The following is a 24,334-nucleotide window of genomic DNA, read 5'->3' as shown; positions in this document are numbered from 1 at the left end:
GAATTTCATGGGGATTAGTAATTACTTTTTTCTGTCCTCAAATGTAAGTCGCAGTTTGATCAGACAAGACCAATACTTAATGTAAAGCTAACCGGCTGTAAGTCTGAAATGTTATTGAAATGAATATTTTTGGGTCAAAATGTCATTAAATACATGCAGTGTATGGTACAATGTTTCCTTTGCTTCTCTTTTTTATTACTCCTAGGCCAATTTGTGTCCTCTTTGGACAAGGTAGTCTATCTGGAAAACAGACGCTATCTTAGTGAAGATCACCCCTTGCGTAAACAGAAAAGGTCCTTTCCAGACTTCAAACCAGAAAAAAGGTCAGCACCAGAAGAAGCCAATATCAGTGATATTCTTTGGAATTCAGTTGCCCACAACAGAGCAAAGAACAAAGCACAAGCCAGTAATGTTGCTAAAGCTACTGGATCACGAGGTGTCAACTGTTTCATGTTGTTGCCCAACTATGACAGGCCAAATCAAGCTTTTCCTGACCTGATGCATGACCTCAAAAATATTGTTTGCACATTTTTTGACTTAATTACTGGTAAAGGTGACAGCATAAAAGTTAGAAAGGCAGAAAAAGAGTTGGGTCGTTTTCAAGGATGCTGGCTACAGGAAAAGCAAGTTGACGAGCCTGAAGCAGCTGGAAAGGCCACACAAAGTAGGTTTCTACATTTTATAACAGTGGCCACATTAATTTTGTCACCTCATTATTATAATCTCTACTTTTTCAAACAGGCAAACCTAGGTTTAATTAAGTCATTAATTTGTTGTTTTTGTTTTACAGTTACATGTACATGTACATGTACCTCACAAAACTGTGGCCAGCCAGTTGTGTGATTTTGCATAATGATGAACCTCAACTTGCATCCGATCGCATTAATCAAAACTTGCATAAATCGTGAAAAATCGCTCAATGTGAACAAAGTAAACAATAAATTTTTGCTTTATCTAAAGATCTACTGCAGCTCAACATTATTTTTCTGGTCAAAAAACCTTAGAAAACATCTGATGTTGTTTCCAGTCAAATACAGTAACAGTATTTTGGTGGGCAACTTCCTTTTTCAGTTTCAAGTTAGCCATGAATACATTCACACAGTAAATTTGCTTTCTGTATTTGCCTTTTTGTATTACACTGGAGTTTACAAAGCAAAACAGCTCCATTCAGAATGTTTAAATCCATCTGCGAAGTAAAAAACATTAAGGTTTTTCTTATGGTCGGATCTGTTTTATTGTTATTTTGTTGTTTTCTAGGTGATGAAACCAAAACAGAGCAAACAGCGAGAAAAAGAGGCAAATCAAAGAGCGAGAGAAACATGCTCCCTGCTGCTCCATTTCGTCTATCTAGTGCGGACCTCAAACTGGCTGATAAGCGGGCACTTAATGTGTGCGTGCCCTCAGGTTATGGCTGGAAGCCATGTGCTTTCTTCTGTAAGAAACCATACCTCAAATCACATGACTGGAAACAGGTACAAAAACATTTGTATTGTATATGTGTCAAGTAATGTTGAGTATTTGCCAAATAGAAGGTGGCCATGGTGTGTATATTTACCCAAGTAGACAGTCCTGTGCTGCAGTTTTCTTTAGGTTTTGATTGTTTACTGTACATGTACATGTAGCGAATTGAACATAAGTTACATCTTTTCACTTATTATATTTTTCAAGTGTGTTAGCTGTTTATTAATTGTGAACATGTATATTTAAAATACATGTGTGTGTGGAATTGTGTTTAGTGATGACATTCCAAAAATTTTTTATATAAAATTAATTTTTAAATCACCAGTCCGAGGAACTGGTTGTCGCAGCTTAATTAAAAGAGGTAGAAAGGTTGTGACTACACTGTTTTTGAATAGAAAAGTAGGGTGGTTACTTAATACATGTAGCTTTAGAGTAGGCTGAAAAGTGGCGTTTGACTGTTATTTTGTAACTTATTGTGTTAGCTTGCCACAGATGGAATCTTAAAGTTCTGCTTAAGAGGCCTTCTTGGACGAAACCAAAGGATTTCACTCTTCCGCCTCCTGGATGTTCTTGAAAAGATTTGTAGTGACACTCAGGAATTGCATGACTTGCCTGCCTTGGAAAAGGAAGTAAATGAAGTCTGTGCACAGTTAGAACGTGACTTCCCTATTAGTGTTCAGGTACTTTAGTAATCATTACATAATCATAAGTTAACTGTTAACTGTTATACAGAGTTTATTATGTATGTACATATATATTTTAATATTTTGTACTAGTGTAGTGTCCCCAATTAGCTGACGTCAGCTAAATACATTGACACTGAAATAAAGTTTATGTATGTATGTATGTATGTACAATTATGCAATCACTGTTTTATTAAATGAAACCATAAAACCAGCCTGTACTCTAGCAGCTTCAATCCCTACTGTGAAATACTGTAATGTGTGTTTGTAATGGTCCAGCACACATAGATCAGCCCCACTGTTTTCCAATTTTTGATACCCTATTTTTTAACATGAGAACATGTTTCATTTCTCAGGCTGAATTTGTTCTGACCAAATTTCAGCCTGGAGGTTGTTAATCCACTAGTTCTTTTATTCGGCTGTTTCCTGTAGTTTTTTGTAATAAAGAATAAGATGTCCTCTTGAAAACCAGAAGGGTTTTTAATTACAAACAGGTGTACATAAAAATAAACAAAATAGAGAATATTGCAATGTGGCACTGCTGGTGGCCAGCGGATTGATTATATATTATTGTATATCAGAAACTGTGTTTCTCTGAGCATGTTCAGACCATATGATGTTACCTTACATTACACATTACACATTACACATTGATTGTTTGTCTAGACCAGAAGTCTTCACATCTGATGTACGCCATTCACATTAAAATTGTTTGTCTAGACCATAAGTCTTCACATCTTGCGCCATTCTGTAAATGGGATCGAGCAACAAGGCCCAGTCCACAGTTGGTGGATGTATTGCTATGAACGATTCAACAGTTGGATCTGTCAGAGGGTCAAAAATCGGCGTTTTCCAGAAGCTACTGTTATGGAAACATACAGAGTGAGTCCAAAAAAACTGCTTTCTCAGTGTATATATGTATAAGTTTGAATTATATAACATACATGTGAGAATGCTTACTGTATGTCGTTCATAAAGGACCCCTCCCTTGACTGAGTGTCCCTAACACTACCTTCTAGAAATAAAAACATCTTTTAGGGTTTTTTCATGTTTGTAATTAGCACAGGCAAGTTCAAATAAATACACACATATAATGTTTTTATTAATTAAAATTCATAAAAGGAAAGGGATGGAAGAAGCAATTAAATGATGGTTTCAATTCATTTAACTGGAACAGCTTTTTAAGTCTTTTCACCTCCATGGGGCCTGATCTGTAAATCCAACTGAAATTCCAAAATGTTGGTTGCAGTTGCATACAATATTCTTAACCAGCAATTAGTTTTATTTTGTAATAGTTTTTTTTGTTAATAGGCACCAAATGTGTATAATTTCAAGATGATTAACTCAGATCATGTTATTTATTTTTATCAGCTATTTGATTGGGTACAGTTCATGAAACTTTCAGGGCGCCTTTTGCCTTTGGATGTGGATACTGAAAATAACAACAAGGAAACCCCTTCCAATCAGTATCAACTAACTAAACAAGAAACAGAGGACCTGGTGGGCTGTGGTGCCTTTTCTTTGGCTACTGACAGGGAGCAAGATGTTAAGCGAACATTTTCCATGGAGAAACAACTGCATGGAAAGACATCAGTGTTAAAATCCTTCACACTGGATTCTTGAGCTGTTGTCTCTTCGGTAGTGAATATCAGTTGTGCAGATCAAGACAAGGCACAAATTGGAAGGATAATTCATTTCCTCACAATGCATGATCAGCTTTCTGGCAAAGAAACTGAATTTGTGACCATAAAACTTTACACATCATGCAAACAAGACCTTGAGAGCCTTCTGTACTATGTTGACACAACATTATTTGAAGACTGTTGCATTTAATTGCCTTTCTTTCCCACTTGTAACAGCTGTGGATGATGAGAATGAATCGCTTTTATGGATTTTGAACATTTAAACAAATAGCCTGGCCATGGAATTATGCCATATGCCATATGTTTTACACAGGCCTTTGCCTTATAAAATGTTGTATCTTGTTGACAAATCATTATTTTATTCACATTATTCAAACCCATGTTATTTTAACAAGTCACCCTTAGCTTGGGGAATGGGTAGGTGACCCCCTTGACAGTGCAGGTTGACCAACAGTTAATTTAAAATAATTCAGGTTTACATGTACATCTCGCACCATACTCTGGCATGGTACATGGAAAGTCAGATAATCCAGAGAACTTCCACACTTCAATAAGAGATTTTCAGTAAAATCAGATTATACGTAGTTTTCTATAATGTAGTGTTTCAGTTTCATGCATATGCAGTTTCTAACATATGACTGCATTGGCTTGATAGAGGTGAGCAGTGAAAAATGGCTAAGTAGTGAACATTCAGTATCAAATAAAGCATTTAAATATATTTATAAGCATAACTATTGAAAAGGTTCTATGATAGCTCAAAAAGTTTAGTTAACTTCTTTTTACACATATCATCAGTAAGTGCAGGTATATATATGTATATATTTTTTAAATTTTCACCCAACTTGAATTCACATAGTTTTTCACAGGGTGTTTCTATTTCACATACATGTGAAACTCAATGTGAGATGGATAAAGGTTTTCACATGACTTTTCACATAGTCCATACCTGTGAAACAGCATGTGAAATTGACATAAGGTATTCACATGTTTTTTCACATGGTCTAAAATTTCACATATTTTTTTTCACATGTATTTCACATGATTTTCACATATTTTTCACATTGTTCACACTAGTAGTGTTAATATCAAACGAACAAGCCCATGCACAAGGTGAGGCTACCAGACACTCCAAAAAGGACTTAGTATCCTCAAACTTAATCTTGGTTTTCTTAACAAGAACGTTAACGTGTCTTAGGTCCAATATGAGCCTTTTCTTCCCGTTAGGTTGAATAGAAACAGAAAGTGGATTCACAACTACTGGCAGACAAGGACACTGCACAACCGAACCGACCTTAAGAAGTTCGGTGATGGTGCCTAAAACAAAATGGGCATTATGCAGAGCAGACTTATTATTCAGAAGAAAAACTGACGTAGGAGTATAGGAAAAGGGAATTTTATACCCTTCCCTAATAACACTGAGAACAAAAAGAGAAGCACCAATGCTTTCCCAAAACTGAACATTAGCTCTCAACCTCCCCTTCACGATAACTGATTCAGAGCCCTCAAAATAATCTACATAAGTGCGTTCCAATAATTCTGTTTCTTCAATTCAGACAAAACTACTAAATGGATCTACAACATTACGATACTAGAGTTCCTTTATTTGTTAACAGTAGTGGTTGAGGTAGCTGGCAAGGCCCTGTTGCCGTAGGCATGGCTGTAGCTAGGACAGAAAGGCGAGTTTGCCCAGTGCCCAAACTGCCCGCAGGCGAAGCATTTGTCGGAAGGTTGTGATGTTCGAGTACTCCAATACGCTGAAAGGAGTGTTCAGTAAATGGCTGGTGGCGAAAAGGCTGAGAAGTAGAGCCATTTGAAGAACCTCCGGCGCCCAGAGAGCCATCATGGTCCTGCTGAAATTTGTGGGTCTGACAAGAACTTCGAGACTGTTTACGCAGGCAAATCTTGGAGAGCGCCCTTCTTTCGGCAGATTGCAGTTTCTTCTCGTCGTCCAAATCGTCAGCCAATTCGTCAGATTCATACTCCTCCACCGCCGCCCAACCAGCGGGACTTTTGTCTGCAAAATTGCAAAAATTGTTTCGCTTGTCCAGTGATGCTTTGACGTTCTCAAGTTCCTTGTTAACACCTGACAAATCTCCCTTGTGGAGGTGATCGAAAGCAATGTTTATAGAGTTTAAGAAGCTCGAATTGAACTCAAACTGTAGCTTGTTACCTTTAAACTGGAAGCTACTAATCCTTCGCTTTAGTCTTCAACTTCTTGATTTGAGAGTGAGTGGAAAGCTCCTTCTGCTCGAGAGCACGCTTAAAATCAGCAAATTTCTTATCCAACTTTGAATCCAGGAGACGGGAAATTAATCACACCACGCCTGAAAAGCCGCTCTCTTGACTGATCGCAGAACCAGCGATGTTCGATCGAGAAAAATCAGTGCCCGCTTCATCCATAATTTACGGAACGGTAGCGAGAGATGCCGTCAAGTGACCTGAAAACAAATAATCACGCACACTGTCAAAATAACTCACGCGACAAATACCAACACATCCGTATGCAAAGCACTGCAGCAACGTGCATTCCTTACGCGAGAAAATACATTTTTGGAATTCTAATTTATTATTAACAGAAAGATGCCAGTAAACAGGGTACAGGGCTGTCACCAAGATTTCGAGTTGCCAGGTAATACAACAACTAGGTGGGGAATCAAACATCTAGGGATTTCTTTTGGTTCTGTTATTGCTTTCAATTTCCTATCGGGGGGGGGGGGGGGGCAGCTAACATAAGTTCACTTGAAAAAGGTGAAGGAACTCGTGTTGAAAGCGTCGAATATTCCTTAGTTTACGGATTACCTGAAGCATGGCTGAAGAACGAACACTGGAGATTTATGCTGACGAACTCTGTATATTGCAGTTGATGAAGCGCATGTTGTAAGACAGTGGTAAGTGTGAAAATAAAAACGAGTTTACAGTAATGGACAAATGTCATGTTACATGTATGTTCTAAGCAGTATAAAGGAAAGGACAATAAGAATGTAAATATTGTAAATAGAAAATGTAATTATATAGGTTAGTCAGTATTAGTATTACACTGTGGTCTTATTTTGGTTGTCATTATTTTATTCTGTCTGAGTTATATTACACATGATCACCTGTAAAACTATTGTGTCTAAATACAAGACATTATTATTATTATTAAATTATTAAAATTAATAAAGTTTTTATTATATTATTATTATTATAATAAATTTCATTATAGATTAATGCAGTCTATTTTCCTTTTAATGTGTAGGGGAACATCACAAGATAATAAAATGGCAGCATTCTGCGAGTCTTACTCAAAGCTGTATGAATTAAGGTCACTTGCACCAAATGTGCCAGTAGTAGCCTTGACTGCAGCTGCAACAAAACTGACCAGAGACACAGTTTTCAACCTTCTGAATATGAAAAATGCAGTAGAAATTAAGGAAAGTCCAAATAAATTAAATGTTGCTTATGTTGTGCAGTAAATGGATAAGGACATGGAACTGGAATTCTATTTTGGCTGGCTTACTGATGAACTGAAACAGAGAGAACTATTATTTGTTGCCAGACTATACGACAGTGTGGTTTACTTTATGCTACTATTAAAGCTCTCTTAGGAGAATATATGTTTATTGGAAATGACTCAAAACATGTGCTTGTTGAAATGTTGCATTCCTGCACTCCTGAAGCCAATGGTCATAACATTTTGGAGTCCTTTCAGTCTGACAATGGTACCATTCGTCTACTAATAGCAACAATAGCCTTTGGAATGGGCGTTGACTGCCGGGGTGTTCATAGAGTCATACATTTTGGACCCTCCAAGAATGTGGAGTCCTACTTTCAGGAAACTGGTAGGGCAGGAAGGGATGGCCACCAAAGCATTGCATATGTTTTATACCATGGATTTATGTTAAAACCATATTGATGCCCATATGAAGTCTTTCATTAAGACTGAAGAGTGCAGGAGAAAAACCCTTCTGAATCACTTTGATCCTGCGTCCCTGTATCCAGAACAACCCCACCTTTGCTGTGACAATTGTGCTGCTCAATGCAAATGTGGTATGCCACACTCTGATAACATTACTAAATATCCTGTCACAGCATACAAGGAGACTGGTGGAAGTCACTGCGGGGGAGAGGGGGGGGGGGGGGGGGGCGGAAACAGTACAGCTTCTTTGGCCCTCCTGAAATCTGCCCCTGCCAGCCGAGAATGAAGTCTTTCTATAGTCCTACAATTTACATTGTGGTAGGAAAATAAGTGATCTAATAAAATCATCATATTTTTACATGTATATCAGACTACATGTACTGGTAAATTTCATTGTCTTATTAGTAACATAAATTGTGTGCTATTCATACTCTATCATATCAATTGAAAGTTTTGTCATGTGAAGTCACAAAGATGAAACATCTGTTTGAGATTATTTACATTTCACATGTGAATAAATTACTGTATACATGTAATAGAGAAAAATAATTTATGATAGGTGATGGTCTGAAGTTTGATTGAGAATGCTATGAAAGACTCTGTAGATTCTATAGCCTGCGTAGCTTGGTGGTTTAGCCAAATTTTTAAGCAATTTGAGCGTGAGCACACAAAGCCGTGAGGTTTCTCAGTTGTCTCCCTCCTAGGCTCCTTGCATCTTCACCGCTGGTTATCGTGGCTTTGCTGCTTCTTAGAGTTATCAAATTGCTTGAAAACCACCAAGCTACGCAGGCTATATAGATTCTCTACATCAATTGATTCTTTGAAAATTGAATCTCTTCATTGGTGCTGCTGCCAGTATCAAATTTTATCCTACTTGCATAACAAGCAGTACATTTTAGACTGCTACTAGTCACTATTCAGTCAGATTGTAAATATTTCAGACTTTTGAATAGATAAGATTCCTATGAAGACATTTCTATCAACTTCATTTATATCAGTAGTTGCAGCACCTGGGTACTTCTTGGGTTAAAATCTGGGCCAACAGACTTTTTCGGGGTCCTGTTTTGACATCTTTTGGCTGTAATAGTTTGTCATCATTGGCACATACTTGGCACTAGGCTGTCATATATCGTACATTTGTGTTGGTCCAGTCTATTCATAGACTACTTAACACTGCAATTACATACTAAATAGACAGTGAATTCTCAAAAGCTATGGTCTAAAGAATTCAATTTCCCATGTGCCAACAAAAAAATGTTTTGTTTACTCTCTTCATCTAGCTCTGATACCCCTGAGTATGTTTTTCTTGTGTTTGTTTATCCAGTGATATAATTTTGTGTTATCCAAATCTTCCAACCTGTCTCGCTTGAAGTCACAGAAATGATTATAAGAACGTCTCACTGTTTCCTCACAGACATTCAGTATTCAGTTCCTCGGCTCTTTTAATTAGCTCATGCAGATCCCTCTCTTTAGATGGATCAGAATGTTTGCCGGATTCTGCATGTCGTTTCAAAGATTCATCAAGATTATCAAGGATTGACGATGTAGAACTTTCAGCTTTACATATTCTTGATAGGGCTGCCTCTGTTAGGTTTGGTCCTACGTTTTTGATAGCTTGCTTAACATAATTGTTGCTGTGCTCTGTTGGTTCATCCAGAGGAATGTTGGTGCCTTTCTTATCGTGATTATTCTTGAACCGGTTCCAAGTAAAACATTCACTGTCCCTTCGTGACAACAGAGAATGGACCAGAAAAAAATTGGTGCAAACATTCTAGTGAATATATTGTACTATGTGGATCATCTGCTGTACAGTACAGCATGAAATACTTGAACTGTCTCATAAGCCTCATTCCATCACCTTCTTTGATAGCATCTAGGAAATTAAAAAAAAAGAAAACAGTCAGCCAAAAGTGTGCAGTTGTAGTTGAAAACACCATCACTTGTATTCTTTGTAACTCCAGAAGAGTAATCATCACCAACTTCGATATTTTCAGTGCTTGCTGTGGTATCTGTTATTGGGGGAACTTGTGTGGAGAAAGTGATTTCAGTGGAACCTCTACTTGAACTGGTGGGTTATGCTTGAGTTCATGATTTCTTCGGCTTTTGCAGCTTTTGCTGCTGCACCCAGGAAATCGGCAGGGAAATCTGCCATCAGGTGTTAGGTTCTGTTGGCCTAGCAGGTTTTCTTTCACTTGTTCAGTCACTACAGCATTTATAATGGCATCAACAGAAGAAATTTGGTCAAAGACAAATTCATCAACGACCTTGCCAGCTAGCTCATGTAGCGAATTAAGTTTTGTGACTTCTTTAACAAATCTATTCCAGATGATAAGTTGAACTTTGTTGGCTTTTCCAGTCTTGTTTTCAAATCCAAGAACTTTTTTGGCAGCTGCAATGACTCTTGACAAAAACTATCTCCAGAAAGTCTCTGTCTGGACGGTACGACGATGTTACATACCAAGCAAGATTTCTTCGGTTAATAAGATTGTGGTCTGAAAACATGGTGCAACTGTCAATTGTTGATTTTCCACTGTAGAATCTGGAGTAGATCAACTGTTGACGAGAAAAAAAAAAACATCAAACTCTTAGATTATCACTAGTATAGTACAATAAAGTAATGACGATGATGATTCAGTAGTAGACCTATTGTACTCAACATAAGAAATAACAGTGTTTTCAGTGACAAATGTAATTTGTAAAAAAAATGTGATAATTTTAATATTGTTTTACTCACACTGAGTAGTTTGACAGCAGCATGTCAATCACCCAGTTGTAAGTTGATTCCTTCAAGTCTGTCTTTGGGAGTGTAACCATTGGCCACAGAGGATATAATATTCACTGCCCGTTCAATTGTAAGCTTGTCTCCAGAAAACAACTGACCATCTATACCACCATTGTGTGTCTGAGGAAGATAATCATGGAACTATTGTAGAATTTCTATCATGTCCTCATTGGCGTTTTCGTTCTTGAATATTAATCCAAGGGGAACCTGAAAGACAATTTTAAACACTGAATTGTTATACTGACACACAAATACACTTAGCAGCTGACACTTGCAAGTCAAATGGGAGTGGAACAAGGATTAGATGATTGCAGATATAAAATACATGACGTAAGCACTCTGTGGCTTGAACAACAAGTGAATGACATGATGAGTTATAAGATATAGGTTACAGAGCATTTATAATTAATGCCTTGGCGAGTTGGGTAGGGCTGTGTGGAATTCAGGGGTTTATTAATAAAAGCAACACTGTCTTCGCTTCCCTATAACTGCCCGTTAATTAATAAATAAAGAATTGTGATCTGGTCATTTATGTCTCACTTTATTATTTAGATTCATATTTTAAGAAATACAAGTTTATCCAGCCATACACATTTTTAAATTTAAGAGGAAATGTCCACTAAAACCGAGCGAAAATAAAAGGTTGGCACATGATGAAAAAAACAAATTCTTCATATTTCATACAAAGATAGCCTATCATACTGTAAGAAACATGGTGGGATTTTTTTCTTGAAAGATTTATTTTAATTCCCGACAATGACGAAATTCTGTTCGGCCCCCGCGATCAGAGAAAACGCCGCCATTTTAGCGTAAGATGCTAAATTCAAATCAATCCCCATTTTCAGTTTGCATCGCTTTTAACCTCACATTTGTGCCCAGAAACTTCTTTAATACGTGTCAACGAGTAATTCGAGCCTAAACATTCACTTCTGTGTCGATACAGAAATTCAGGGAAAGCCGTGAAAAATTAGCAAAATGTTGCGTGGTCGAAATTCCCAGCTCGGTGCATTTTTTCAGAAGGAAATATCCATTCCCGGTAAAATAGCAAATCGCCCGAAATTTTTAGATTTAGTTAGCAGAAACGTTGGTCTTAATCCGGATATAAAAATTAGCGCCGGGCTTTTTATCAGCGCCGACTATCAACACCCTCAAAATCGGCAAAGTCACAGCATCAATCCGTCAACTTGTGTAAATGGTGTCACGGAAGTCAAGCCGTGACTTCTGCCACTTCTTTTCAGTTGCTCATGATATCTTTCGTTTCTTAATTACTGGCGTATTATGAATGCGATTGCAAGATTTAAAGGGCTTTTTGCACTTGAACTAACATGTAGAAAACATATTTGCGTGTATATTTAATTTAAAGTGAGGAATGAAGAGCGACTTATCATTATCAATTTCACAGTAATCCTGCGCTTGTTTTTCATATTTCTTTGGAAGCATCAAGCCTAAAAAATAAATTATGTGCAAAATGAAGGAAACAAACTTTACGTTGTCGTTATGGTAAAATAAATTCTGATTTCAACCTTAACAGGTTGAAATCAGAATTTATTAAAAACCTTAAGGATGTCACGCAACGATTTGGACGTAATAAACCCCAGTCAGGCTCTCCTAATGGAGACAAAAAATCGAGCCCTACTATTTTAAACTGTATTCCTAACTGTTTTGCGAGATAAGTGAGTTCTGAATACACGAGAGTAGCATATCGGGTCCCTTCAGTAAAACGCTGCGCACGTACTAGATATTCGATTAAGTTCAACTTTGAAAAAGAATAAAATCGTCAGCGCGTAAAGAACCGTGACAAACTGAGATGCAATAACGAGGACGAGAACGGCCAACGGGAAGTTTGGGGAAAAAGGTGTCAAAAAGTGCCACTAACTATATTGCACGCACAACATAAAACGTCCAAAGAGAGCAGTCATAAGACAAAATGCTACCCCATTAATCCAGGCGATGTTACGGTTTTTGGCAATTTTAAGGATTTTAAACCCCACCAAATCGCAAGTATGAAAGTCCAATGTCCCGTTTTTTAAACTCGTATACAGAACTGCGTATTGTGAAAACAATTAGCAAGTGTTATCTTGAAATTCCTTATCATACATTGCATTGTGAAATAATACAGAATCACGGGCAGCAAAGAAACGAAAACTTGACCAGAACTTTGAAAAGAAAATGTCGAATTCTGGTTTGGATATAATTTACTTAATCCAATACATACTACTTTAATCATAGCTGCTTACAAGTACACTTATCACTGAGCGTTTTTAATTTTTCGATGTACGGTTTCCGGCGCCTAACCTTGATCTCGTCAACAGCGATACCAAAGTGACAACACATCTGTTTAGTTTCCCTGTAGAGGACAATCGGGTGCCTTGGTGTGAGATCGTCAACCACTTGGGATATCATGGTATCAATGTCAGCCTCATATCTAGCAGCCTCCATCACCTCGATTTCAGCTTCTTCGTCAGGGAGAGTTTTCTTTGACGCAAGACGTGAAAAGAATCCTCCTATTTGATTGGCTGTCAGGAAGTCGTCACTGGAACATCCTGGTACCATTGATATCTTTTGCATGCATCATAGATCGAGCCACTGATGCCGGATCAGCTTTTTGCCCTGTCATCTCTCCGAGTTTGAACTTTTTGTAAGATATGACCGTTGTGCAACAGTGAACCTAGTACGTCGAGGTCCAGTTACCTTCAGCGCCCAGCCGATATCCAGATTTCGTGCACTGGCGTGTTTGGTAGGGACACTTAACGACAGGTACCATAGTGGCTCCTTGTCCTTCCAGTTGTTCTGCATATTGGACAGCAGCTTTTTCGTATAAGGTTTCATGCTCAAGGGCATATTGGTGCTTACCATAGTCCAAGTGACGAAGCACTGAGCAATGCCTAATGAACCTTTTTATACATCCGTCCTCCGGACAAGCAAAAAGGCTAGTCGAAGCATCTTCCCCTCCCGAGCCTGTGGATTCTTTTTCATCCCCTGAGGGCTTCGCGGAAGCAGTTCGCCCTTTTATCGATGAAAAATTACTTCGGTGTACTTGGGCTACCACAAGGGCCGGTAAAGCGCCTGAACCTTGTCCAGAAGACTGCTGTTGATACACGATTTTACCCGGACCGATTCCGTACGCCCTCCACACGCGAATCCCCTCAGCTGAATACTCTATGTTGGATAAAAGGCTTACACCATCTATCTTGAATGCTGGAGTTTCCACGCTTGTAAACGGTTCACAAAGCGTGACATTAAGTGAAGGCACTCCACCGAAAGATACCATGGCTTAGAACATCTGTTCTGGTGTCTCGATGTCATTTCCTGAATGTAGGAAGACTCTCATGTGAGACTTGATGGTCGCTGCCTTGCGGTCACACGCACCCTTTTCTCCCTGTGGATCTGAAAAGTCCAGCCTCTTGAGTACGATGCCCTCCTTTTGGCCTAATTTGCTTGAGCTAATAATGACGTACCCGCAGTGATAGCAGCCGGCATTGTCTTGCCTATAGTAGACGGTTGTCAAGCTTGGCATGATGGATTTCAGCTGCTGGATCATGTCTGCCATTACTGCGAGAACGGCATTGCTATCCTGACTGCAGGCCTTAAAAATATCGCAGAATGTCAGCATCTACTCTCGTAAACGCAACACTGATATGCCAAGGAATTCCTCGTTTTCCAAACTAGTCTGTCTGGCTCTCGCGGTACTTCCGTGGCAAATACTTCCTGGCCCAGTCCTGGATGACAAGGACAGAGGATTCGTTTAGTGATTCCAGGAAGTTAATCCTTGCTGAATCTTGGTGGATTGAGCGTAAAATATGTGCCTTCCACGATACTATTTGAGCTTTTGCTTCTTTTACTAAGAAACGCATTTCTTCACAATCGTCATCTGATAAATTGCTTTCATTTTTAACGAGTGTGTTGTCTATTTCATCATCCATTGTTGATGCTAACAACTCGCAGCGATCGCAACAGTCGTCATGGCTGTGTTTGCAGTCATCATAAAAAGCAGGATCTTTGCAATCACTCAATGCAAACAACGTGCAACGATCTGCCACAGTTGAACCCTCACAAACATGCACCTGCAATTGAAAACAAGACTCAGTTCTCTTACTGTTTAAGGATTAAAAAACCGAAAATGAACTTATACATGCTCTATTCTTAAATCAATTAAATCAATGGATAGAACAAAACCGACGAATGCTTCAACATCAACCTGCGCGATGTATTATTTTTGTTAATTCACTTCTTTTATTGTTTTTGTTTTTCATTGATTCAAAGTTACAAGCTTCTATATGCCAGAAAAGTATGATAAAAAGTTTGCATGCTTCACCAGCAACACATTTTAGTTAACAGGAACCTCTAATTTTTGAGAACTTGGGGTGGATATAAGTTAAGCTTTTGAAGCAGCGTATGAATGTAAACCACTGCTCGTGATAGCATCTCCGTTTACAGCGGTTTCTCATTAGTGCGATCTAAATGATCAATGAGAAAACTTACCCTGTAATCACTTTTAAGGTAGCGTTTTGCCGCACGTAGGCCATAGGATCCTTTCGGGCTTTTTGCCATGATGTATTTAAGGTGCCTCCCTAGAGTATTTGTGAATACCGTCACTACAGGAAAGAAACCTAGTTAATTTCTCTTGAAGGTTTCCCTGTAGAGATTTACCAGTATGGGTACCGATATAATATGGGTTATTTTTTGGGTGTTAATTTTTAGATTATGGACGTTGTCATGGCAACATCACATCTAATGGCAGGCAGATATACTCCTATTTTTCGTCTAAATTCCTTAATATTTATAGTTTTCTTCGGCGAATTTTCTTGTTCTTTGCCACATTATGGAAATGATATTGCCTGACATTTTGAAGCGGTAAAAAGTCAAGGTCGCTGAGACGCTTTTGCCAATATTCTGTAATATGTCTTTTCCTTTACTGTATTCAGACAGATTTTAACAAATGTAGGGTAGTTGATAGGAACTGTATGTGGTTAGAAGTGAGCCAATTTAAAACAAATTTTACCCAAGGGAATGCGAGGAAGTTAGCAGTTAATTTTACAGATTTGGTCACGCTGCCGTCATAAAGATTGGAAGAACATACACAAATCAGGATTTACGCGCCATACCAGTGCCCAGCTTGCGCACAGCCATAAAACTCTAGTGGGCCTCCTTAATTGAATTTTTTTGGTCTTTGGCCTTACACACGTCACCATTTCCTTGGCCCCAGTCATTCCAATTAAAAAATAAAATCCTTCAATGTCTTTTAGTAAAGCCACCAAAAGCCACACACACTTTCCCAAGACATGGCCAAAGTATGCGCAGGAAACTCACAAAATTAGGATCTCTTGACCAAAAGTACAGACTTACCAAAGACATTTCTGCAAAACTGTGTCTGGGACTTTCTTTTGTTACGCTTGAAGGGGTTGCTATGCTACAGATGCTAGTCTCACCAAGTAAGCTAGCTGCAAGCCTCTCTCTGCAATCTCTACAAATACCTACAGATAAGACGACATATAATTATTCAGTGAGGCACGCACCATCCTATGTAGATCTGTTTTGTAAATTTTTACATTCACTATGAGAACGTTTGTCAGATTTCCAACAGTGCACAAAATGGTTCCATAACATTGCAAACTCTGCCTCAGAAGTCATCTCCTGTTGATCTACCCCAGAGCATCTCTTAACCACTCAGTGACAGCTCTAGTAATAGCAATGAATTTGCCAATTACAATCCGGATGAGTGAAGATATATGTTAGATTTGCAACTTCTGATTCCGATTGTACTCACACGCACAGCTTACGGAGCGCACTCGGCTTAACTTCGGAGTAACATAATTGATTGCATACCAGATCCTGCGGGAACAAAGACCCCTGTGTAACGGAGAATTTCCTTGGACTCCTTCTTGCCAAAACCACGATCAGCCTTCCTTTTGTTGGTATGCTTAGCAAGCCCAGATGGACACGACATCGATTTGCTCCCCTTCGCCAACCAATTCCCAAGCTAGAGCGATGCGCTGGACAGACTGTCCATGCAGAAATTTTACTTGGAAAGGAAAACGTGGAAGCACGAGCGAGAATAAGTTCAATCTCGGAGGAAATATCACTTATTCCAACACTACTTATATATTCGCCAATACCTCTGTCACACGATGATAGGGGCACGGTATCTCACCACTGGGATACCGCTTGTCATAATCGCAAACACCTCAAACTAACTTAAAGAAAGAACATTTACTTTCCATGACGAAGGGGCAGCAATAGCTGTCCTGGCAGTCGCTTCAAGAAATGTAACAGCAGAAGCGCTCTGGACAAGCTTTTTTTTGCGGCTGTCAATGAAAGCTAGTCCTGTCAATCAAAGCCAAATTTGAAATTTCCTTGACCACCCGCCTCGTTTCCACTGTATATATTTTAGAATGAAATTTTCTCTCATTAATTTAATTCACACGACGTTTTAACAACGTTTCGGTAATATTTTATCCCTCATGCTATTACTTTTGGATTAAAAGAAGAAAACCAAGAAAGTGATGTCGTTATTTCAGTAATGCACCGGAAGTTGTTACGATCCTACCCAGAACAGTTGGCTGTTTATTAACCTCATCATATTCTGAAATTTCCACTTCTCTCCGGTATCGCTTACCCAATACAAGACAAAAAGAAATCTCATCGCAGGGAACTATCATCGAGGTAGGCTGCAACTTTGTGCTTATGCGACATTTTCAGCGACAACTGTTCAAACGTTTCCTGCTGTGCAAGTGTTTTGTTGTTTATGCGTGTGGACAGATCGATTTTTCCGATTTTGAGAGTGTTGATACTTTGCGGTGATAAAAATCCCGGCACTAATTTTTATATCCGGATTAAGACCAACGTTTCTACTAACTAAATCTAAAAATTTCTGGCGATTTGCTATTTTACCGGGAATGGATATTTCCTTCTGAAAAAATGCACCGAGCCGCGAATTTCGATCACGCAAAATTTTGCTAATTTTTCACGGCTTTCCCTGAATTTCTGTTTCGACACAGAAGTGAATGTTTAGGCTCGAATTACTCGTTGACACGTATTAAAGAAGTTTCTGGGCACAAATGTGAGGTTAAAAGCGGTGCGAACTAAAAATGGGGATTGATTTGAATTTAGCATCTTACGCTAAAATGGCGGCGTTTTCTCTGATCGCGGGGGCCGAACAGAATTTCGTCATTTTCGAGAATTAAAATAAATCTTTCAAGAAAAAAATCCCACCACGTTTCTTACAGTATGATAGGCTATCTTTGTATGAAATATGAAGACTTTTGATTTTTCATCATGTGCCACCTTTTGCTCGATTTTAGTGGACATTCCCTCTTAAGCTTTTTGGTAAGGTACCATACATAAATCGTACCCTGATATTGGATCATATGGCTGAATGAAATACATGTACTTCTGTGTTGATTCTAATATGACTGATGTGAAACAAACCTTTTTGGTTTTCTGGGATAATTCATTGGAATATGTCAGATGCAGGCATCAGCCAAAGTTGCTAAAACATCAAAGTAATCAACCAATATTCTGGAGCACAGGATAATGTAGTTAAGCTCGGACATTTTTGATCCTCCATTGATGGCAAAAACGTCAAATTACAAACATCAAGCACATTTGCTTTTGGTGCTGAAGAATCCAGAATGGCCCCAGAAACTCTGTTCTCAACCATCTGATGATTTACCCAGTGGAAGTCTTTGTTCTGTGAATCTATAGTCGTGTTCTTTCGATCCAAGTGAATGTCCAAGTTGTCAAAAGAGATGACAAAGCCAGGGTTAGCTGCCTTTTTCAGCTCACATTTGTCCCTGAAAGCTGACTGGATTTCATCGCGACATTCACTAGAACAGTGGGTGTGGGAAGCATGTCTTGAAAAGGCAGCATTGCATTTATCTTGAGCAGTCTTCAATTTTCTGTTTTGTTTTGCTTGGACAATATCTGCATCGTGGTTCTTACCAAGCTCATGAAGATTTCTGAAATTTGCATTAGTCAGTGTCATCTTGCTAAATCTGGAGATAGTAGCCTGTTGAGCAAGCAAATATATAGATAGGTTACTGTGTATCCTTCCTATACAAAACAAAGTGAACCTGTTAAGTGTTCATGTAAGCTAACCCATGAAACAAATGTGATATATTTTACTAGCTTTCCTTAAAGAGATGAAATAATATAAATTATCAATAGCTTACAGCAATAGACCTTTTTCACTTGTACATTTTGTTTTCCCAATACAGATCATGTGATAATGTGCAGGAGATTTGATCCTTTGTCTTGTTCATTAAAAAGAGAGTACATGCAGACAGATTTATGCTTGAATGTACTCTTTTTAATGAGCAAGACAAAGGATCAAATCTCCTGCATATTATCACATGATCTGTATTGGGAAAACAAAATGTACAAGTGAAAAAAGAGATCTTTTGAGATGAATAGTTGATAGCATGTCACTTGTACAACCACAAGCTGGCTTGTTAACTTTTATTAAGAATATAAAACAAAACAAAACATCTGAACATGGCATTCTTTTTTCTTTTTTCTTTCTCTATCACTTTAGTTTTCATGAAAGAATAATAATTTGAATATTAAGAAAGAACACTTGGCAAGAATTCTGTAAGTAAATTGTAGACAATAAAGTTGTCAGAAAAATGCTCTCTCTATTGTAACTGCAGGTTCTTTGTATTGTTATTTTAGATTTATGTTATGTGGACTGCACTATGATACATTTTTCAGTAAATATGACTGGGATATATGACCATTTTTAGTGATTACATAAATTCATTCCTTGCATTTAACTGATGGACTCAGATTTATGCTTGAATGTACTCTTTTTAATGAGCAAGACAAAGGATCAAATCTCCCCTCCCCCTACATCTCAATTAATTTAGCACTTGCGGTATGGAACCGTAAACATATTCCATCAGGCATTATGCAAGAAAAGAACTACTATAACTTACCTCGACTGACTTTGACTTGAGAAGTACGCCAAGCACCGAAGCAGTTACATCCATTTTCTCACTCCTTTGCTTTAAAAGTACTGATCCTGCTATGGCAATGCTTGAAAACCAAGAACACTCTTTAGTCCTTTTGTTTACTGCGGAAGTCATCAAGAACGAGTAGAACAGTGGAGCTCTCTCTTTCCACTCGTTGCAGAAGAGTTGCAAGTCGAATTTGGCCAGATCTTCTTTGCCAGATTTTCTTAAAATTGAAGGATTCTTTTTTGAGCACAACGCTGCTACCTCTTTGGACAAAGTTTTCAATACATTTTTAATGACGTGATTTCTAAGTGTCGGATTTTTCATTACAGCATTTGTGATCTGTGAAGGTATGCCATGCACTAAATCCTTTCCAATGGTCTGATAGCTTCCACAGAGGGTTTGTTCATAGTTTTACTAGGATACTGGACGTTCAAAAGTCTTTGAAGTTTCACCAGTGTTATTAAGATGAATGGAAGCAGCTTTTGAGGCGATTGGAGTAGAGGTAAGTATCGGTTGAGGAATTTCGTACAGGGGTCTTACTTGTCAGTTGACTAGGGAAAACTTGTAGCACAAGTCGGTATGGATGACTTCGAATAGGAGACACACCAATAGAACCAATAGAAAAGCTTGCCGGAGTATAATAACGTACCTGTTGGCTGATCACGGTAGAAATACTAGAATTGGCTGTAACATTAGAAGTACAAGTGATATTGATCGGATCGAATTGGAAACATTTCGAGGATTTCCCATAGTACAAAGCTTGGGTTTCTCCACCGTCGCTCTCAACGTTCAATAAGCGCTTCGTTCTAGGAAGTTTGACCTTTGAAGATTCCCTTCAATTCATCTTTGAGCACTTCAAGATGAGCAGAGGCCTTTTTGAACTTGATCAGTCGTCGGTAGCACGCTTTACAAACTGACAACTCGCTGGTAGCTGGATAGCAGCTGACATTCACATCCAGACAGGAACTAATAATCGCCGGAAAATCAAAAGATAATTTTTTCTTTTTTCTGAACTGAAGTGGAACAAATAAAGCAACGATCACTTTGCACAACCTTCTTCGGCGTTTCCTCCATCAAGAAACTACGGAAAAGCGATGTTGATAACAATCTCCTGTGCTCTGATTGGTGAAATAAGAAACAATGTCAGTGATCTCATTGGTGCAAAGGCTACAAAGGGAAAGGAATGTTGTTTGAATGTGAGCAGCTGTTTGTGGGGAGGAGCGTGACAAAACTAAAAACGGCTGCGAGGGAGACTCTAATGTATGCTAGTGAGTTAAGAAAAAAGGTAAAAGAAGAATTAACTGAAATGAAAACTTAACTGCAACATATATCCGTTAAATGAATGCTTTTGCAGTATTGTGGAAATTTCGAAGTGACGTGAGAAATACATTCAGTTTCATATGGTACACTCATTGTCATTGTGCAGTCAATGACTAAGTTTATATTAATGTGTTAATAATAATGGTTGAATATGTTACAGGCTTAGAAAGGACAAAAGTGAAAAATTTGAGATTGCAAATCTAGTGTAAACACACAGTTACACAAAAAGACATTTAGAGTCAATAAAGCATCCATGCTCTCTTGGGGATACATGACTCTTTCTAGCTGTTTTCCATTTTTTTTACCAGTATCTGTAATAATATTTAATTTTGTGGATTCACGAATCAACCACTCCTTACTATTGCCTTCATTTTTTAAAATGGAAGAATGCTTAAGTCCATGCGAGTAGGAAGGTCTCCTCTAACCTTCTTGATTAGTGGTCACCCATTGTCCAGCTCCTAAATTCGTTAGCATAAATTACAGCCTCTTGGCAAGCTGAGCAAATGCTATTCCAACCCAACTACTTTTTTACAATATGCTTAACTCTGACAACTCATGCTAGCTAAAATGATGTGTCATTGGATACCCTCCTGCATCAGACTCAATAAAATTTAAAATAAATGCCTTTTATTTCATAACATTTTCTTTAAAATATATTTTGCTTATCAACAATTTCAGGTACCTTACTCAATTTAGTGTAGCATAGATAAACAACTCAATGACACTCTGTGCCATTTTACAACATGTAAGGTTAAGAATGTGACAGCCTGGCAAAATGTGTTCATAAATACAATGATATTTTTTACATATTTACAGACATAACAAACCTTGCTAAACAATTAATGTTATCTGAAATTGAGATTGATGAGATTGATTTAATGAAGCATTTTAACATCTTACTGAGGTATTTTGGATAACAAAATTGCATGTGAAAACTTATATTAATCTGAATGTGTACAATTTAACGTTGGAAGATGGAAAGTGGTATAAAACATTGTTCATGCAGTTATTCAAAATGGTTTGTCAAAATTGGGCTTACATTAATAGTTGTTAATGGCTGCATGGTTTGTCCAACAACTGTTTCTCTCTTAATCCTCTCTTCTAGAAGCCAGACCTTTAGCTCCAATTTCCTCTTTTTCAACTTCAGATTGTCTTGCTTTAAAAGGAGGGTGTTGAACTGCTGCTCAAGCACTAGGTCATGTGTTATTTTCTTCCCTTTTGGCTTACATTTTCCCTCTGACTCTTGCACTACAATACAAGGTTTTTCCTGCTCTACAACTTCAGCAGACACTGCAGTGGCTGACTGTGGCTGTTCACTGACCTCTGAGACTACAATTACATCACTCCAACCGCTACTCTGTGAAAATGGATGCATAAGAACGGCACTCACACAATCTGTCTTTAAAGGCTAATATTTAATGGCAATGGATTCAATTTTTTATAGGCTCATAAAAATATTTGAAAAAAATTGGGTGGTGAAATAGATGTTCAAGTTGGTGCAAAATAAAATCTCTGACAACATGCGGACCGCTGAGGAAACGGACTTTTTTCACTTTTCCTGAAAATTTTGTGTACTAAACACTAACTCACGACTCCCAGTAAAGTAATATCGGCTATTCGTCTTTAATTCTATACTTGAACTTCAACTTGGGTCTAATGTTGAGCCTCAAACTTGCTACTCTTTGGGAAAACAAATAAGCTCAATGAAATTTTCTCTTTAAAATTTAGCTTAAGCTTATCATGATTATCATGGCATTTGTTTTCTTCTTAGCTTTTTTCTTACACATAGCAATTTTACAGTCTCTCCCTGTTTTGTTATCCTGCAATACATTCTTACATTCACGTGGAGTAAAAAGTGCAAAAATTCTCGCATATCACAGTAAAGTTATTACGGCAACGAGCGAGATGGGCTTACAGTAGCTGTTCTTTTTTGGCTTTTTTTGTTGGTAATAACTGCTATTCATTCTCAAAAAAGGTAATTTCAAGTTTTTTCGAGCACTAAGCTACACAAAGACCACACTTAATTCCAAAAGTCTGGGACCTGATGAGATCAACTTTCATGACCTACACGTCGAAAAAGCAATTAAGCTCTTGACAAAACAACACTGAGACAAGGGCTAATTATGCTTAATATGTTTACCCACTTTTTCTTAGATGACTTACTAATTGAAACTGATGTTGAATTGAAGAGAGACCAGCATGTGACGTTATAAAACAAAAGTTAAGCTCATAATGCTCCATAATGCGGAAATGAAAGTTAAAAAGTACTGGCTTGCCATTTGGACAATTTGTCTCAAATCCTACAAACGACGGAGTGTCCTGGAAAAGTTCAATGACTTTTGAAGTGGTCGCAGATATTTCTTTCGGCACATGGCCTCCTCCAGTCTTTTTGCTTTCTTGACGGAATTTTGTGAACTCTCTCTTCGCAGCGGAATGAAGATTTTTCCATTTTCCGTGGACTTTTGTTTCAGTGCGCTTGTCTACTTCAACTGCATTTACCACGGCGGTAATTTCCGACCACACCTGCTTTTTCTTCAAGATGGTAACACTGTTGGTAAATTTACTTCGTAGAATGGCCAAGTTTTCCTCCACTTTCTCTGTCAGAATTGCAATCTCGGAGGCACTAGAATTATGTTTCCTGGGTTTGCGGGACCCTTCACCGGAAGCCATTTTAGTGCTTTCCGCCGGTTGTAAACAACAAACACAACAATAAAATTCCCAGTGTATTATGGGATGCTCACCTTGGGTTAGTCACCATTAACCCGAGGTTAACTAACCTGTCTTTTAACTCGGCTTTGAACAACACAATTTTAACAAGGAGTTAACAAACCTGCAGTTAAGAAATTTAATCTCTGGTTAGGCCTAACCTTAGGTTAAATTAACCCGTCTTTCGAACAACCCGGCCCAGAGTGTCGTCTGTCAGACGAGGATATGGCTGAACCAAACCTGGAATCAGACGAGGAAAGCTCTCCAGCATCACAGCTAGAGCAATGACATAAAATTGAACTTGCTATAACAGCAACACAAAGGCAAGTTCACGGCAAAGCCTACCAAAAGTTACCAACTTATGGCAAACCTCAAAAAGGAAAGGAGAGGAAATAACTAGCGCTATTGAATTCAAAAAAAGAAAAACTGAGGAATCGATCCTCAAATTAAAGAAACATTTACCACAAAAAACTTGTCCTAAGTCACTCCAGTATAAAGTGAGGGCAAATATATGCCCGATGACAGGTTTCAAAAAGAAATAGGCGCCATAAAACAATATGCCGAAAAACAATTCTTGGAAGCCCTGTTGCTCTTCCATCAACGCAGACGCGAAAAAATTAGAAAGGGTGAAATATGCCAAACACTGAAACAAGAGTTTGGTTTCATCAACGGAGTTGATAATGTAAATTGGCCACTGTACAGAGATTCTAAAAGCTGATGTTTCGAGCGTTAGCCCTTCGTCAGAGCGAATCGAGGAATTATGGGTTATGTGTACTTTTTATAGTAGAGTAGGAGCTACGCTATTGGTGGTAACATGGCATATTTGCAAATATTCGTTGTTTTTTGGAAGATCTTCGTTTTTCAGATTGAAATGGTTTAAACGTTTA

The 24,334-nt window shown here is 38.2% G+C and overlaps 2 pseudogenes; one reads left to right on the top strand and one right to left on the bottom strand.

Annotated features, from left to right (window-relative positions):
• The first annotated feature begins 6,367 nt into the window (after nt 1-6,367).
• On the top strand, nt 6,368-8,715 carry LOC138013797 (ATP-dependent helicase wrn-1-like; annotated as a pseudogene).
• A 242-nt stretch (nt 8,716-8,957) lies between these two features.
• On the bottom strand, nt 8,958-19,817 carry LOC138059535 (uncharacterized; annotated as a pseudogene).
• Between the last annotated feature and the right edge of the window lie 4,517 nt (nt 19,818-24,334).

The sequence above is a fragment of the Montipora capricornis genome, chromosome 8, assembly GCF_036669925.1.
Source record: "Montipora capricornis isolate CH-2021 chromosome 8, ASM3666992v2, whole genome shotgun sequence".
Taxonomy (NCBI): domain Eukaryota; kingdom Metazoa; phylum Cnidaria; class Anthozoa; order Scleractinia; family Acroporidae; genus Montipora; species Montipora capricornis.
This window is presented reverse-complemented; position numbering and strand designations above follow the sequence as displayed.